The 16,733-nt window shown below is 46.9% G+C and overlaps 1 non-coding gene across 1 annotated transcript; it reads right to left on the reverse strand.

The window, feature by feature from the left end:
* Positions 1–3,252: 3,252 nt before the first annotated feature.
* On the reverse strand, positions 3,253–3,369 carry Trnal-caa (transfer RNA leucine (anticodon CAA)). Its single transcript has 2 exons — positions 3,332–3,369; positions 3,253–3,298 (listed from the first exon to the last, which is right to left on the reverse strand). It is a non-coding gene; the product is annotated as a tRNA-Leu (tRNA).
* Positions 3,370–16,733: the final 13,364 nt, after the last annotated feature.

A 16,733-nucleotide genomic window follows, 5' to 3' on the forward strand; every position in this document is an offset into this window, starting at 1 on the left:
TGAACTTTGTATATTTTAGTTTATTCCGCGAACTTGCTTGCCCGTTCCATCCTAACCGTATTTTATACAATTATAATATCCCGTGTGTTTATTTAGATATATAAGGAGCACACGTGAGTAAAATTTAAAGGTTGTAACACAAGAACTTTTTTGCAATGCTTAGGCTCAATGTTGGGCAAAAATTGGGCTCTGCGCCTAATTTGACATTTTATTGCGAAAAATATATATTTTGTCAGCATCAAAAACCTCTTTAGAAAAATTTACACGTAAATTGAGCAAGAAATTTCTGCATTGCCTCTCATCAATATTTTCGTAGATAGGCGTCGCTAAAGTTGGCAGAGGCGCACGGGCAGCTAGCAGCTGGGGTCCACTTTGTCGCGTTCCAAAATTTGTAGTTATTCAAAATTTCCCCCGTGCAAAATATTGGTGAATCTGGATATTATATTAATCTGGCAAAACTGTAAAAAGGTTTCAAGTAAACTGAGGAGGTCCAAAAGCCACCCTTTCTTCCATCTTATCTGAAATTACCCATCAAGATCACTGTGTGCGTGTAGAGGGGGGGGGGAGGGTGCGTGTGCGTGTGCGTGTTTGCAGGAATTCATGCTTGCAAAATCTTAAGGCAAAAATGAAGGAAGCTCACACTAAGCGGTAAGACTTAAAGGAAGCGTTGCTATATGCAACCTTCACGGCCCTCACGGCGGTTCAAGTCCACGATTGCAGCCGATTTGCTTGTCCGCTACTGCCGCAACGACCTTGACTCCATCATTGTTGCTTTTTTGCGTGAGCTTCCTCCATTTTGTTGGAAAGTGATAATCATTAGACATCACCTTAGAAGGGCGTACGCTATGACCTGTCTTTCTCGTTCCGAGCCAGTGTTACCACGATAATGGCAAACGCTAAAGTTTTTTTTTTTTTTTTTTTTTTTTTTAAGGGGGGGGGGGCGCAAACTAGGCCAATCTCCTAAGTGAATATGCTTGGCTTGACAAACGTGCACAGGGGACCCTGGGCGGTCGTCGCGAGGCACGCGCAGACGAGCGCTCGGCATTTTTTTGGTTTTGTTAAGTACTGCCGGGCAGTCGCCTCGAGGTCCGCGCTCACATGCGCGTGCTCGGCAATTTCCTGATTTTTTAGGCGCGCGCGCGACTGCGGACACGAAAAATTAAGATTTGCTAAAGAGCTTCACCCTTTAAAAAATCGGTGTTGCTTCTCATTTAATGATGAATTTGGGAAATTCTAGGTTTCCATTCATGAATAACTGTTATGCGATAGCATTATTATATTATACAATATACAAAACATTCAGCACGCAACAAAAAATGTCCCGTATACGATGAGAGTAAACAGTACTTTAAAGTTAGTTCCACACAGTGCGAGGAGAAACTGGCAGAATCCAAAATGGCCGAACGACAACCTCTATCGTCTTCTTCACATTCTCTTGTTAACTGGATTATTTTTTTTTGGGGGGGGGGGGGGGGGAGAGATTGGAAGCGAATGTGTGCCCGGCTACTCCATTTCACCAATAAAGGTTCATAGATCCGGTTATACAAAACAACTGTTCACGACATTCTAGCCCTTTTCGGACTTTGGGTTCTCTGGAAGCTAACCTGCCTGAGATTGACCTGAGATTGAACTGCCAAATTTTAACAGCGGCATTACTAAGACAAACTTCAGTTTTGAAATGCTAATATTAAACATTGAAATCAGGGCAGCAAGGCTTGGGAGTGGGCTAGTTGGTGTTTTAACATCTTGACGTGCAGAGGTGCGCTGCCTGACATGAAAACGTAGAACCTCGTCTGTTTTTGTGTAATTCACCCAGTTCTACGTTTTCGTGTCAGGCAGCGCACCTCTGCACTTAAAAAAATCAGGGCAGTATTAACTCTATCCTGCTGTTACATCTCCTCATTGAATCTGAATTTTGTAATTGTCAGAGGATTCACACTGACCATTTTCGTTCTTATTTATGATGGTTTTTAACTATTATGATTTTAGCACATTTTGGCAACAAGGCTGTGGAATTGATTGCGATGGCTTTACTATTCTCGTCCGCTGTAATGAAAACTTTTGGAATTGAGCGAAAATTGTAGACGTTCGTTTTACAGAGACCTGCGTTACCGACGAGGCTGTGGGGCGTTTGAGTACGTAACGACAATGATTTCAGGGAGAACTTACATACCCGTCTCGAACCCTATTCGGCCGTAAGTCTACTAACATTACACACCGGCGATTTCTAAGACTAGTGGGATGCGAGCACAGCGCTTCCGCAAACCTTGCTGTTTCACTGCATTGCTATGTGCTGGCGTCATTGTCACTGCGTCACTGGTCCAGATATGAATGTGGCGCCATTAGGGGCGGTTACATCACATCCGGTTATCACATCACTGAAATCATCACCCCCGGGTGTTACGTCAGTTGATGATATGTCGATGATATTTTCATCACCCCCCGCGCTCATAGGGGATGTTTTTTGAGCTAGTAACCCTGTATCATACGCGTGGCCGCGGCCTTGATATGACCTTGTCATCTGGGCCATTGGGTGCACTGGATTTCATTTCGGGGGAGACCGGGCGCCGAAAAAGGGAGAGATGGACATCATGAGACGGGACGAAAAAGGAAAACAAAAACAGGTGAACGAAAAAAAGCCCAAGCAAGGAATCAATTCAACTCGCGACACTCCGGCCCACCGCGAAAGTAGCGGCATGTGCTGTTGTGTGACTGCTTGAATTTAACTGGATGTATACGATAGACTCCAGGAATTTTTTGCGAGAGGATCCAAATACACCTTCGCTCATGATCACGATGACTAAGCTTCACCGCTTTGAGTCGAAGAGCTGGTGTGAGTCCACCCGCCCGGTGGAAGGCGTCAATTCCGGGTTAACTCGAATCTTGCTGGCCATCCGTGCCCTCTACCCCCGGCGTAGCTGGACTGAGATGATGATGTTGCTTAGTGGCTTCCCCTTTGTAGCGGGGTGGCGTTGCACACCGGCCTTAGTCGCAACGCCACTGTACAATCACCTCGCCAAAAAAATACAAACAAAATAAATAAAAAATAATGTCAAAATAAAGAGGTCGTAGCCAGCAGCTCCAGCTACGGGTCATAGGTAAGGCTGGGGCTCACAAAAAAAAAAAAAAAAAAAACAGCGTCAGTTGTGGGATTTGAACCAGGCACTATCGGTCCGGCTTGCAAGAAGATACCATTTGCCAATAGGAACGGTGTCGGCAGTTTCCTGCAGGAAGCGGGGGAGAAAAAAAATCTGTCAGAAGTGGGATTCGAACCCACGCCCACATTCGTGGACCAGAAACCTCGAGACCTCCAGCGGAGGCAAGGACGAGCCTTGAGTCTGGCGCCTTAGACCACTCGGCCATCCTGACAGGACAATGCGCACTCGCTTTGCAGTCGAACAAAAGGATGCATTATCTTTATCTGCTCGGTGCGGCGGTTTCCTTTCAAAATTTTGATGGATTCACTACACGACCGTTTGCTCTAAGCGGTATTTAATATAGTATCACCGTACACAGGCATCCAATGCATAGCCGTACGTAATATAAACAAAACTTTCGAGAGAGCCTTATGTGTGTCTCTATGGTTTTGTTACGAGCCAGACGTGATATCCCGCCAAACTCGAAATGGCGTACAACACTCCATCCTTTACGTTTCACTCGCGACGGTATTTCATGGGTGTACTTAAACGGAAAGGTAAAACGCTGACAGGGAACGTGTGGTGTTTCCCAGCGCACACAGATATACATAAATAGAAAGAGAGAAAGACAATGCAACAAGTACGGCACAGCTGTCGGCACAGGTGCGGCTCGAAGGCCGCTCGTGCGGGGGTTTACTCAGGATTCAGTTTTTTTTTTTTAACGCAGGTGTTGCCAGCAGCGTTATTGAAGTGCCTAGGAGGGAATTGGAAGGGTGGGGAAAAGGGTGGGGGGAGCTCGTTATAAACAATAACTGCAAGTTAGAAAACAAACACTCGGAAAATCTGCAGGCAAAGACAATATTTTGTCTCAGTGCGCCTCTTTGAGCCACCACATCGGCAGTTTTTCCTGCGTTCCTTGTTGTTGTTTTTGTTTGTTTGTGATAGCACTGGGTACCAAAACTGTTACGTACGTACTACTTTGATCTCAAATATTTAATAAATGTGCGTTCCGACTTCAAAATTCGTTTCCCAGCCTGCAAACCATCGTTATTAACTGAAATGTACCAAGGCCAGCAGCGTTTTACAGGGATAGCTTTCAAATCCATTATATGGTTCCGTTTCTCTCTTCAGTCATCGCATACATACTACAAGCATAGTTAAGCACGTACCTTGTACTTTCAAGCAGACTAGGTGAACGACCCTACTTTATCCGAAGCACAGATGAGTGTTTTGCGTTGACTGCACACGTGAATAGCACTTTGGGCCATTCGGGGCGTTTTGAAGGGCCGAAAACACCCTGCTTTGAACTGAATAATAATAATCATCGTTTGTCTTTATTTCTAATGATGATGATGATGACCTGAAGAAAATGACGCATACCCAATTGAGGGGATCGGCAAAGAAGCATTTTGCTTGATCAAGTACCGAATCGAATTAGACTAGAATAATACAGTACTACGTAAGGAGAGATCAAGTCTTAATGCATAAAGAAAGCGTGAAGGAAAAAAAACTGGCCGCGTATCTGCTCCTTTCGTTGCAAATGTCGACTAAATACGATAGTCTTTGTAGACATTTGCCAAGGAAATGCCCCCTTTGCTTTCCCGCTCACCTCTCATGCTGTTCTTGTTCCGTCACGCTCATCCCAAGGTAAACACACACTAAAGGTTTGCTCAAGACGATTTGAATTTACCGCGTGCCACTGCTACAGGCCGGATTCCTCAATGCCAGCGCTACAGTACGGCGGAGACGCGCGTGAATCGAGGCGGCCGGCTTCAAGGTTTATAGAACCGCGTTGCCGTGCTCAAAGTGCGTTCCAAGCAGAAGAACCTAGCTAGTGGAACCTTTCGTTGCTGTTGGCGCGTGATTTCTCATATGACGCCAGGAGATAGCACGGGCAACAGCAGGAGGCGGTTTTCTGCTATAGATGTAGAATATCATTTGCTATTGAAGAACCATGCATCCATGATTTTTTAAATAAATGAACACGGCAACTATCCCTTGCGTATTAATTTTCGGTCTTATATTTGGGTAATCTCTTGTTCATGTTCAACAAAGTTGAGAAGTATGAACATATAAACCTGGCTTAGACGTTCACATTTGGCTGTGAGTAATAAGACTATTGCGCAGTATGCATTTTACTTTGGCCAGGTGGCTGAATCGAGTCACAGACAGACAGACGGACAGACAGACAGACATACAGGCAGACCAAGATTTCTGGGTTTAAGTAGCCCAAGAAAGACTATCGTCTTTAAAATAGAAAAATAACGAAAGCTGACCGAAATAGGTGCAGCGCAACACCAGTTTCATCTCCGGTGTTGTTGTTGTGAACTGGCAAAAAGAGGGGGCAAGGCCTGAGGCGCGAGTAGAAGTAGGTATAGTACGGAGCTTTCAGTAAGCCATGAAGTAGGAAGGGGTTCCCTAGTCCGGCGATTGATGCCCTGGGTGCCAGAAGTTGCTGGACGTCCAGGCGGTCGCTCGTAATCAAGTTCTCCCACAGCTCAGGGATGGAGAGGGGGGAAGGAAAGTGCGGGAAGTCTGGGTTAGGTGCGCGCTCTAATAAAGTGTGGGCTAGTGTGAAATGGGTGTACAGCATGGGGAGATAGATCCGAATTCTTGCACCTAGAAGGAGTTGAAGTTTTTGAAGGGAAATCCGTCGCGTAGTAGACCAGGTAGCACTAAATCGCTCGTGCTACTCTGTACCTAAATGTGCCATTTGAATTGAAGTGTGTTATCTTAGTGCGCCAAGGTAAATGGTGGGCGGTGTCAAATTCAATGGATAAGAAAGTTCGGCATTCTGTAAATTTAGGGTGTTGTCAGACGAATTTTAATGGAGATGTTCAGGGGCGAGTTGTTTGAAATAGGGGCACTTTTGGACACTTTGGAAACATTTTTGGGGTGTCTTTGGTGCATAGGATGTATTCGAGAATATTTTAAGAGATATTTCTTGCGTTATATTGAGCGAGGACATGTGTGTGACGTAATCGTTTTGGGTGTGCTGTGTGAGGCGAAGTTCCTTTTGCTGATTTCAACGGATACGGACTAGTGGAAGCGGATGGGGGTCATCGTCCAAATTGGTGTACTTCGATGGGCATGTGGGCTGGGGCGAGGGGAGTTGAGGCGAGAACGGGCCCCCTGTGCAGCCGCACTGCCAACCTGTTTGCTCGGCGCGCCATAGTTTCACGTCAACACAAGTCCACTCTGCGCGGACCTTTGGGCCACACCGGTGAGGAGCGGTTGTCCAGCTTACGATCTGACGATCGGGTGAATGTGAAGAACATGACTTTTAGAGTAGTCCTTCAGGACACCAATCTTCGGAGTGATGTTAGGAGGGTAGTCATACATGATGAAGTCGAGGGCGTGCGTGATGGCGATGAGCTCAGCTTCCTGGTTTATAGTATGTGAAGGTGAAGCGTGATCATGAAGCTTGGATCAGCATGAAAGAATCAAGCCGTTCCGATGTGGAAGATGTGAGGCTAGCGTCCGTGTAGATGTCGAATTCCACGGGCTGCATTGCCACCGACAAGTCGTGGGTTCGTTTTCTTCCTCATGGGTTTGGCAACACGAGGGATGGGATGAGTCGTAGTTTCTGTAATGATGTATCGATGCCACGGTGAAATGGGGATCCTAAAGCAGGGAGAGGAGGTTGTCGTCGGCTATCCCGAGCGGGGATCAGTGCTTCTTGGTGAGTGAGGGGTGTTTGATATTGTGCTGATCCAATGGTTCTTGAATGATTTTATCCATCTATAAAAGAGGAAAAGCGCCCCACTGACTGGATGGCTGACTGACTGATTGATCAACGCGTGTAGCCGGAACTGCTGCAACTAAAAACTTCTAACACGGAGAAGGGGCTCACAAAAGATGGCTTTTTGGGAATTCGTCTTCTAAGAGAGTAAAACGAGGAAATGGGGTTCTCATGAATTCCTGATTATCTCGGTTGCCCGCTGAGTTGTCGAGTTGCCTGTTGGTGATATAGGTGGCCCGTACAAATGCCTAAAATGTCCAGGTCCACGCAGAAGTAAACAGAGCACGGGAGCGGTGGCCGAATTACATCGCGGCGAAACGCCAACGGGATGCAACAAGCGCCGTTCCCATCACAGAGTTTCATACTAATATACACTAGAGGGAAATCTTGAGCCAGTGTCTCTAGGCGAGCCACGCTTCGGCGAGCTTTCCGTCATGTACCGGGCAGGCACGTTCCACTTGTCCTTGGCATGGCCCATGAACAGGCTGCAAAAATTGGCTCTGGCTGCAAAAAAGCAACAATATTACTGTACAAGGTTCATCAAATTAGTTTTGTTGTTCTAAAATTGAACCTCCAAAGAGATTAATTTGTCAGTTATGATGTAGAAGCTTCATGCACGATGAACAAGCAAAAAATGTTACCCGTTTTTGTTGATTTTGGCTTCGAGACACAAAAGAAGCCATATGGCTAGCTAAGCCAAGTAGCTGAGGAACGTCGCTGGCGGCAATGGCGCCGCCCACGGCGCCCTGCGACTGCAGCGATAGATTTCCCTCTAGTATATATTAGTATGAAACTCTATGGTTCCCATGGATGCGTGCGCACTGCACCCGCCACCTTATCTGATACATTTAATCGCCGCTCCGCTTGCGCTCTGTGGCTTGCGTGTCTTACTGGGAGTGGCATTTTTCAAAAGGCAACGCTTGGCTGCACAATGGCGCTGATGACATTGCAGCTCGCAGCCTTCCATGGCGACCGTAACCGGCGCTTATTTTTTGGGTTCGACGAAGTTGCACGCTTGACAGCGTTTCTTATTGCGCGCCATAAACCACAGCCATCGATGTCCTTCCTGCTCGCGGGTCACATAATACTTTATAAGAATAGATAAGATTTATTTAACCCATCAATGTGTTACCATGATGCCCTGCGGCAGCGATAGTTTCACATGCTGATTGCGTACAACGTGCAGTTACAGCACGTCAGAGAAAATACCAAACAACAACACTGGAGAAAGGTTTAGAGGGAATAGAGTTTCAAAAAACGAAAAAAAGACAACAAACAAAAACAAAGGTGTAACAAAACGAAACATTGCTGAGCACTTGAGCTCAGCCGTCCTCAAATGAAAGTGTGGCCTGTAGTGTGGCCAGCATTTCATTCACAATTTTCACGGACATGCGCGTTCACTGTTTAGTATTCATCCGAGCACTCCTAAGCTCAGTATAGTTACAGCCCTTACTTCAGCGCAAACGAGAAAATCCCGAACAATAGAACAATACCTTAAGCGGGAGTCTTTTTAAAAGTGATACATTTCCTAGCTATACCTAACATTGGAATGTGCTGGGTATATTGGGCAACAATATTTTCTTGTCGGTTTATTTGTATATTAAATTTAAAAGGCAGACACTGGGAAATTAGGCAAGCAGAAAATACTATGCCACCTGTAAGGATAGCGATTGTTGCGCTATTGCTTGCTTTATTGCTTGCAACGAGGCACGTTTTCAAGCGCACGGATTCCTCGAACTGAAATGCGCTAGATGCGGTCGCCGCTGGCGGTTGCTACCAGCACTGTAACCAGCGCTATTGTGGAGCCAAGAGTCTCCTTTTGAAAAATGCCACCCCCAGTAAGACACGCAAGCAGAGCGCCGGTTAAGGCATAAAGTTTCTTAGTCAGTATACTAGAGAGGAAACTGCACCTGAGAATCCATGTCGTCATGGGGAGGGGAGGGGGGTATGGGAACTTGAAGACCCCTGTTTTTGGCTTGGGCTTGGCATGACAATTGGATTTTTCATTCAGCGGTTTTTTGTATTTGCTTCTATGCATTAGCACGCCTACGAGCGACGAGGTAGCCGAAATCCTTCCTGTTCTGTGGTAGCCCTGAGCCGTAACAACTTCGTGTTCGGTGAAAGAGCAGGCAGAGCGTGATCGTACATAACGTTGGTCATGCCGGAGTCGAAGAAGCGCATGACTGAGAGGGTGATATGCCGCCGCGAATGCTGTAGCTGACGAAAAAAAAGGAAGAAGCCAGGCGTATTCCGACAAAGTCAAGATACAACAAATACAGTGAAACCCGACTATAACGTACCCGGATAGAGCGAATTATGCTATATATCGAACAAAAATAAATCAGTTACGGAAATACACGCGACACACATTCCTTAGAACGAACTTCAAATCTGATATATCGACCTTGACGTGCCTAGAATGGCCGCCAAAATGCATGGTCTCGGAGCGGCGATTGAGATGTTTATTGGCCGCGACCACTGAGCAAAGGCCGGGACTGAGACATTTCGCCTCGTATGGAGTGATATGACACCCGACACTTTCCGAAACTGTTTCCGAAACGCGGAAATCACGACAGAACCGCCCAATCAGTGAGTCCGGAACAAGACGGCAGCTCGCCAACCTTCCCAATGCTGTGCCCAAAGGAGTGTCCTTCGAAGATTTCCTGAGTGTCGACGACGACTTTGCCGTCACTGCAAGGCCCTCGGACGCGGGCACCATCAGCAGCACCGTCATAATGCTGATATGAAGAGCACCGAGGAGGCACACGATGTCGCGAGTGAAAGCCGTCCGACGCTTAATGAAGTGCTTTCGGCAGTCGATGTCCTCCGCCAATATTTCTTCGATATTGAAGGACACGGACACGAACTGGTGCAAACAATGTCTCGTGTAAAGAATGCTGTGTTAGTTGACGCTGCCAAAACGAAAGGTAAAACAAAAATCACCGCTTTTTTTTGGAAGTAAAGTAGCTTTATAATTTGCAATAAATCGATTGTTTTGTGTATGGTAATGAGATACTTTCTTTTGTTCGTTTCTGCATGCGGGGATGGCAAGGGGATTCCCGCGTATTGCGAACTCGTAACAATGAACTTGTTATAGGCGGGTTCGGCTATATCGAAATATTGGGTATATCGAACGAATCCTGGCGCATGCATATTCCAGTTTGCTATAACCGGGTTTGACTGTACGGGCGCCTGCACCTTTCTTATCTAGTCTTCATCCACGACTGTTCAAGTATGAAGCAACTCCTTCAGCAACAAGTTTTGTTAAACTGTAGTTGATTTGATGATTGATTGCGAGGGTTTAACGCGCCGATGCAACGCTGGCGATGAGACGCGCCGTAGTGGAGGGCTCCGGATTAAATTTGACAACGTAGGGATCTTTAACGTGCGCCGAAATCTCGTACACACGAGCGTTTTTTATTTTACCCTCCATCTGAAAAGCGGCCGCCGCGGCCGGGAATCGAACCCGCGACCTCATGCTCAGCCGCACAACGCCTTAGCCACTGATCCACCACGGCGGGTTGTTAAACTGTAGCTGACGGTCGGTGCACCGGTTGCCTACGAAGGCGATATTTTTGTAGGCACGCTTAAAACATTTCCAATCTCTTGAAGCCATTTAGTATTTAAAATAATGGTAAAATAATAGAATAAGAGTCTCTAATGAGTTTTCCCCCAAATTTTAACATGGTTGTTAACCACCAGCTTGGTCTGCAAAATATTAAGCACAACCGTTGCGCAAAAATAGGCCTTACGTCCTTTTTTTCTTAGCTTTAAGACAGCCTGTTGTAATTTTCCAATTATATAATGACACACCGTTCTTTACATTTTTGTGGTACTGCGTTCGAATATACGCCCACTAAAACGTTTCTAAGCCAATGATGAAACTAAGGCGAGCGCATGGTATAATGGAGGCCATGGCGACACAGACGTCCTTGATTTGAGCCGCGTAGGCGCTAGCGCCGGATTCCTCTCTAGTGTATATTGTAAGAAACTATATGCATTAAAGATATCAGATAAGGCGCCGGGTGCAGTGCATACGCATCCTGGGAACGCCGCTTGTTGCTTCCAGTTGCCGCTTGTTGCTTCCAATTGCTTCCAGTTGCCACAGCTCCCGTGCTCCGTTTACTTCTGCGTGGACCTGTACGTTCATGGCTTCGCCCTAATCAACCCCTATGGTGGGGAATCTGTATTTCCGAGTTAACTGGGCGTTTTTAAAAATTCCTCAATACATTTGCGGCATTTTGATATATCCAATTGGTTTTTGTGAAAATGTTACACAAAAACATTCCCAGAAATAACTTGAAGGATTTAGCCCTAAATTGGCGAAAGAGTTCTCTTGAAATTACAATAACAGAGCCAAAAGTCGTCCCAGGTGATATAAACGCCCAGCCAAACTGCTGGTTCTATAGGCTTGAAATTTTGGAGTACTTCTATCACGCTACAGAAGCTCAATATGTCCGGATTTTTTCAAACCTATGCCCCTGAAAGAGTGAAAAGGAGTAAAATATTCTTTCTGGAAGTCCTTATTTTATCGCAAGCCTTTTTATGATCTCTACCAAATGTCTAAAAGCTGTTTCACAAAGTTTCACCCTAACCAACACCCAATAGGGCGAATCAGGAGTTGGGGTAAATTACATGCTTTTACAGGTTCCTAAATATGTGTTCAACCAATTCATATAATATATTGCTTTTTGCTTACAAATGTTACCCATGCAAAATATCCGAAAATCTATTTCAGCCTGTTTTCCCTACAGACCTGTAAAATCGCGACCGAGAGTTTTGCAAGAAAAATAAAACACCCATAAGAAATCTCAACATTGGTACGGCAGGATATACGCTCACAGCCCAAAGTGCTGGACCTATAGTTTTCGAAAGCACATTCCCATTATGACTTAAGAGCTCAATAAGGGTCCATTTGCATTACTCCGTTAAAGTTAGAAAAACTGCTAATTAAATTTACTGTACATTAAGTGTAATTTGCATTCGCGTCCGCAAGAAAGTTGGTTTCGCTGCAAAGCGTACTCTTTCAATTTGCGTTTGCGAACTCCGTACAATTCAGCCATCGCTCACCAGCCATAGAGGGGAAGGGGGGGGGGCGGAGTACCGGTTTGCTGCTTTGCTGTAAAAGGCTCTAATGCTCCCCTCAACGAGAGAAAAGAGACCGAGACAAAGAGGGACGTTTTATTGCGTCCCTCTTTGTCCAAGGCCGTAAGGATGCTCCATGGCATCCTTAGGCCAGATGCCATGGAGCTGGCTGGCCATCCTGGTTCCCTCCACAAGTCATGGCTGGAACGAGAACTCGGAGCTTGTCAGCTGCACCAGCCCCTGCCCTTAGGTAGGGTTGATTGATTGACTATGGGGTTTATCGCGCCGAAGCTACACATGCGATGAGGTGGGCAGTTGTGAAGGGCTCCGGATTCATTTTGACCACCTGGGAAGCTTCAACGTGCACCCAGATCTCGAGCACACGCGTGCGTTTTCGCCTCCATCAGAAAAGCGGCCGCCGCGGCCTTAGGCAGTGTTGGGATTAGGCCTCGGGGTAAGATCAGGACCGGGTTCGTTGGCACTACCAAACCAGGGGGTGTAGGGTGCCAGTTACCGGACACAATTAAGTGCAGGTGGGATGTATTGCGTGGGATACACAGCGTGTAGTAGGGTGTTATGGGGATAAGAATTATAAATTATTTATTATGTCGCAGGCCCGCTCATATATCAAATCGGTTTTAATTAATATACATATGTAACACCAATGTCTACAAACTACTTTCACGACTGAATCCAAACGATTAATACGTCATATGCCGTTCCTGGATTTGGGTTAAACTGCGGGATAATTGCAGTGTACTCAATATACGTTATACCCCTGCTACACTAGCGTCCGAATGTCGTTTGAACCAAATGTCATTTGACTCAAATGCCAAGTTGTGCTGCTACACTTTGTTTTGAAATGTCATTCGGCTCAAATGACATTCGCGCCAAATGAGCACACAGAGAGACATTTGGGATTTCAAATGCCATTGCTAGCACTCTCGCACGCAGCGTCTTCGATCGGAAATAAAAAGCACAATACTTCCGTACGTAAAACGAACAAAATATTTTTGTTTGTGGAACTTTGTTCATTGTTCATTTACTGAAAATATGAAATGAACATATTTAATTTTTACGCTCTCAAAACCAGTGGGTCAGTTGCAAAAAAAAAAAACAACAACTACGCAAACAGCCACAACATTAGAGTCAAAACTGGTGTGTCTTCTAATTTGATATCATTTTACTGCCATAGACTGCTCCTAAATTTGATTGTTGTATTATTGTACGAAAACGGAACGGGGTGACAACAGCGCCCCTGCAGCACGGCGAGCAATTGTGAAAGCTCCTTAATGCCATCGAAATCGGTGTGTAGCACGGCGGATTCTGAATGGCATTCGAAGCACCCGATTTGAGTCAAATGTCATTTTGTTCAAATGACATTTGGACCCTAGTGTAGCCGGGGTATTATACCTGTTGCAATACTGGCACAGCCCGGTACAGCCGGGTACTAGCGCTACTAGGATAATGGCGCAGTATTGCGCAAGACTGGGAGCTTGGTGCGCCGGGCGAGGCAGGAATGGTGCCTATGCGTTGGTTATAAAGGACGGTCATGTTGTCCGTCACAATTAAAGGTATAAAATTGTTCACCATGTACTATACGTCACTGAACGCTACGGAGTTCGCAGATGTTTGAACTAAACAAAAGAGGAAATAGCATTCGCACATCCTCATGGAAGTGGCCCACTCTCTTCCCTGGGAAGACGAAAGCACAGAAACAGACTGTCGCAGTTTTAGGCTTCTCATGGGAGACTCTATGAGTCTTTTTTGTAGCGTACTGAACTGGCGACTCAAGAGAAATAAGGGCTCAAGGCATTGAATTTCGCGGCACAAGCGGCACATCTGGTGGCCCCACCACGGAGGGTCGTCAGATGTGACAGGTGTGGGATTTAGGGAGGCGACACCGCAACGGAAAGGGGCAAGGAAACTTCACGTGAGCGAGTTTGACAGAAACTTCTTTCCTGGCAAAACCTGGGGACGCGTTACACCCATGATCAGTAGCATTGTAGGCCAACAGGTATTGACGACTCGTATAATCAAGAGGAAGAAGGGTCTCCATAGAAGGCAATAAGGCTAACGTCATTCCAGCCATGCCCTTACTAAAAGATAATCTCCCCTTTCCGGGAATCCAAACAAGGCGTACATCCTGCACATGCGTGTGGACGCGGAAATATGAAGTTTCTAGCACAGGAAGGCGTTCCAGAGAAAGAGCAGCGGCAGTCCTTTAAGAGTCCTTAAAGGAATTGCCAGAGACGGCGCTGTCAGGGTGCGAAACGCTGAAGAGGAGAGCTAAAATACTGCAGTGAATGTGAAAATGTAATCCAGTGAGCGCAACGAAAAAAAAAAAAAAAAAAGCAGTGGCTTAGCTCGGCTATGCCAGGAAATACGTAGCGTGAGCTAAGGTTCAGCTGGTTATTTTTAGCTTTCCTGGTTGTATGGTGGCTAGAAGAGCCCCCATATGGTTGTCTAAGATTAGCTGATTTTCGTGCTTACTGCTGCTAAAACGATTTTTAATCCAATCCAATCCAATGCAACGCAATGCAATTCAGTCCAATCCAATCCAGTCGCGGCGTCGGTGGCTCCGGCGCGCCAGCTGTGCGCCGTGAAACGGCACTGTCCTCGCGCATGCGCAGCACGGCTATCCAGGAGCCACGCGAAACTGCTCAACCTTGGCCATGTAGCTCACGCTACAAAAGATCACCTAAAATCGGGCGTCTAGATAGCCACTTCTACTATCTATTCTTTCGCGAATCGTCGGTTGCAACACCACGCGGGATGGATATTCGGAATGGTCAGCTACGAGAATGCTATTAATATCTTTGGCGGAAGAACCTGAGCATTTTTCGGGAAAGTTTCGTCGAACGTTATCTCTACAGCTGGGGGTGGAACACTCAAAACAGGAACCTTAATTTTTAAAACAATCCATGTCGTCGTCATCGTATTCGTCAACGCCGAAGATTGGCCAGGAAGCAATGGTAAAACGACGGAGGAAAGAAAAGGTTAGGTAACGCCCCTGACTATTTCCGTGCATAAATGTGGCGGAAGTCGAGAGATTTTTACCGGCCAGGGAAATATGACAAAAATTTGCCGCGTATCTACTTGCTCCGCTGCAAATGACGTCGAAAGGCGATAGCATTTCGGCCGCCCCTGCCCCGTAACTCCCTTTCCTTTCTTCCTTCATCCTACCGCTCACCCTCTTTTCTCCCCCTCTCAATATTCTTGCCACGGCCCATCTCCTCTCCTGCCTTCGCTACCCTTAACTCAATCCTACATTTCCCGTCCCTTTCTCTTCCGTCTCCTCCAACCCTCTGCCTCCACAACCCCTACTCTTCCCTACTATCCTCCAATACCCTCCTGGTACTCTACTCCCGTCCTCTCTCCCTCCTCGCAATTGACTCCTTTCGGTCCCCTCTCCTCTCTACACCCCCAATTTACCCTTTCCCTCAATGTCTATCTTCCACCTTTCCTCCCCTCATGCATTTCTACTCCTCTTCCCTTCTCCTCATTCTACTACCCATCTTCTCTCCCTCCTCGCAATTGACTCCTTTTGGTTCCCTCTCCTCTCCCCTTCACTCCCCCATTCTCCCCTTCACCTCATATTCTCTCTCCCACCTTTCCTCCCCTCATGTATTTCTACTCTCTCCTCTTCCCTTCACCTCCTTCTTCACTCCAATTCCTCTTCCCCTCCTATTTTCTCCATAATCAACTCCCTAGGGAGCCTGCCCTTTCCACTCTCTACGTCCTCCCGCGTCTCATCCCCCTCCTCTCCTCTCCTTACATCCTCGCCCTCTTTCAATTCCCTTAACCACATCCAGCGCTACATAGGTCATCCAGGTTAAAACATGCGATGTCCAAAATGAGGCCATTGTGCAAAGTGTGAGCGTGAACAGCGGTTTCTTCAGGAAAATGTTTTAAGGGCGCTCATTTATTGTAACACCTTGTATGCATGCGCGAGAAACGTTTTATTCATCAGACAGATGCATTATAAAATCGGTTGCAGACAAGCAGGCACGTAACTACATCAACAGAATGCAAAGTGTGTCATTCTCACGGCTTTCCATGTAAAGTCGGCTCCGCTAAAACACTGTTTGAACCTCATCGGAGACCCCTATTATTTACGATGCTGCCGCTGCGTAAAAGACACCGGTTAAAAGCGCTGCGAGCAGGGCTCTTCCAATGAACGAACCTAGCATCAAGGCATCACAACTGCCTGCAACATGAGTCGCTTGCTAAGGTGTGATGGGTCACGCTTTCAGTCCAGTTTCGTTCGAAGCGGCCATTGGTGCTGCCACGATCGACCGGAATTTCTTTCCCTGACAACGCGACGGACACGCAGGTCGCTTCGCAGGTTCACTCCGACGATTCCGGACTCCGGAGGGGGCCGAACGGCCGCTCTGTGGCGGTTCTTGCGCGCTGAACGGAGGGCGGTAAGTGGAAGCGCCGCTCTGGCTCGGGGTTTTCGAAGTCGTGCCTCCGCTCCTCGTACCCATCATCTGTGACCAGCTGTTGGATTGTCCCAGGCGCCGTCGAGTTCGGCGGTGTTGTCTGAGTCGATTGCTCCGGTTCGGTCAATCGGGTCGTCGGTGATGCTTCGGAGATCTCCAGCGGGTACACATCGAGGAAGACCATGAGTAGGAGCACCGCGAAGAGCGCTGCGACCACCATTATCGTGACGATGGCTAAGGGCACGGGATGGAGAAGGTCGGCGCAGCAGCCCGGCGATTCCACGGCCTCCTCTGGGGGTGGAGACTGGGCCGGGGGCACAAGGG

The sequence above is a fragment of the Haemaphysalis longicornis genome, unplaced genomic scaffold (genome assembly GCF_048455015.1).
Source record: "Haemaphysalis longicornis isolate Haplotype H1 unplaced genomic scaffold, Haemaphysalis longicornis Haplotype H1 scaffold_3, whole genome shotgun sequence".
Taxonomy (NCBI): Eukaryota; Metazoa; Arthropoda; class Arachnida; order Ixodida; family Ixodidae; genus Haemaphysalis; species Haemaphysalis longicornis.